Source organism: Abrus precatorius, unplaced genomic scaffold (genome assembly GCF_003935025.1).
Source record: "Abrus precatorius isolate BTA unplaced genomic scaffold, Abrus_2018 Scaffold39, whole genome shotgun sequence".
Taxonomy (NCBI): Eukaryota; Viridiplantae; Streptophyta; class Magnoliopsida; order Fabales; family Fabaceae; genus Abrus; species Abrus precatorius.
Genome location: NW_020874383.1, coordinates 22,501 through 25,000, shown reverse-complemented (window position 1 = coordinate 25,000; position 2,500 = coordinate 22,501).

Here is a 2,500-nt window from a genome sequence, read left to right as displayed (position 1 = left end):
CGGGACCTAGAGATCGAATTTTGACGTGATTTTTTGCAGGGAGGCTCACAAACACAATATATTCACGTCCACAAAGTTTTAGATTTTTTCTCCAAGGGATGAATTTTTAATGAATTTTTGAATCGGCAGATTATGAAAAACCGGGGAAAATAGAAAAAGGCACCTAGAGATCGAATTTTGACCTGATTTTTTGCAGGCATTCACACAAAATAACACCAAATGTGTCTGCAAAGTTTCGTTACATTTCCCCAAGGGAATGATTTATAATGAATTTTTCTCCGAATCATCGCACCATGGTGCACCTTGATGCCCACCTTGGTGCCTCTTGATACCCACCTTGGTGCTTCTTGATACCCACCTTGGTGCCTCTTGGTGCCTCTTGGTGCCCACCTTGGTGCCTCTTGATGCCCACCATGGTGCACCTTGATGCACACCTTGGTGCCTCTTGGTGCCTCTTGGTGCCCACCTTGGTGCCTCTTGATGCCCACCATGGTGCACCTTGATGCACACCTTGGTGCCTCTTGATGCCCACCTTGGTGCCTCTTGATACCCACCTTGGTGCCTCTTGATGCCCACCTTGGTGCCTCTTGATACCCACCTTGGTGCCTCTTGGTGCCCACCTTGGTGCCTCTTGCTACCCACCATGGTGCCTCTTGGTGCCCACCATGGTGCCTCTTGGTGCCCACCATGGTGCACCTTGATGCACACCTTGGTGCCTCTTGATGCCCACCTTGGTGCCTCTTGATGCCCACCTTGGTGCCTCTTGATACCCACCTTGGTGCCTCTTGGTGCCCACCATGGTGCCTCTTGGTGCCCACCATGGTGCACCTTCATGCACACCTTGGTGCCTCTTGATGCCCACCTTGGTCCCTCTTGATACCCACCATGGTGCACCTTGGTGCCTCTTGGTGCCCACCTTGGTGCCTCTTGATGCCCACCATGGTGCACCTTGATGCCCACCTTGGTGCCTCTTGGTGCCCATCATGGTGCCTCTTCATGCCCACCCTGGTGCCTACCTGGTGCGTTTTTATGCACCCTGGTGCCCTCCTGGTGCGTTTTTATGCACCCTGGTGCCCTCCTGGTGCGTTTTTATGCACCCTGGTGCCCTCCTGGTGCGTTTTTATGCACCATGGTGCCTACTTGGTGCGTTTTTCGCACCCTGGTGCCCTCCTGGTGCGTTTTTATGCACCCTGGTGCCTCTTGGTGCGTTTTTATGCACCATGGTGCCCTCCTGGTGCGTTTTTATGCACCATGGTGCCCTCCTGGTGCGTTTTTATGCACCATGGTGCCCTCCTGGTGCGTTTTTATGCACCATGGTGCCCTCCTGGTGCGTTTTTCGCACCCTGGTGCCCTCTTGGTGCGTTTTTATGCACCATGGTGCCCTCTTGGTGCGTTTTTCGCACCATGGTGCCCTCTTGGTGCGTTTTTATGCACCATGGTGCCCTCTTGGTGCGTTTTTCGCACCCTGGTGCCCTCCTGGTGCGTTTTTATGCACCCTGGTGCCCTCCTGGTGCGTTTTTATGCACCCTGGTGCCTACTTGGTGCGTTTTTATGCACCATGGTGCCCTCCTGGTGCGTTTTTCGCACCCTGGTGCCCTCCTGGTGCGTTTTTATGCACCCTGGTGCCCTCCTGGTGCGTTTTTATGCACCCTGGTGCCCTCCTGGTGCGTTTTTATGCACCATGGTGCCCTCCTGGTGCGTTTTTCGCACCCTGGTGCCCTCCTGGTGCGTTTTTATGCACCATGGTGCCCTCCTGGTGCGTTTTTATGCACCCTGGTGCCCTCCTGGTGCGTTTTTATGCACCATGGTGCCCTCCTGGTGCGTTTTTCGCACCCTGGTGCCCTCCTGGTGCGTTTTTATGCACCATGGTGCCCTCCTGGTGCGTTTTTATGCACCATGGTGCCTACCTGGTGCGTTTTTCGCACCCTGGTGCCCTCCTGGTGCGTTTTTATGCACCCTGGTGCCTACTTGGTGCGTTTTTATGCACCATGGTGCCCTCCTGGTGCGTTTTTCTGCACCCTGGTGCCCTCCTGGTGCGTTTTTCTGCACCATGGTGCCTACCTGGTGCGTTTTTCTGCACCATGGTGCCTACCTGGTGCGTTTTTCGCACCCTGGTGCCCTCCTGGTGCGTTTTTCTGCACCCTGGTGCCTACTTGGTGCGTTTTTATGCACCATGGTGCCCTCCTGGTGCGTTTTTATGCACCATGGTGCCCTCCTGGTGCGTTTTTATGCACCATGGTGCCCTCCTGGTGCGTTTTTATGCACCATGGTGCCCTCCTGGTGCGTTTTTCGCACCCTGGTGCCCTCTTGGTGCGTTTTTATGCACCATGGTGCCCTCTTGGTGCGTTTTTCGCACCATGGTGCCCTCTTGGTGCGTTTTTATGCACCATGGTGCCCTCTTGGTGCGTTTTTCGCACCCTGGTGCCCTCCTGGTGCGTTTTTATGCACCCTGGTGCCCTCCTGGTGCGTTTTTATGCACCCTGGTGCCCTCCTGGTGCGT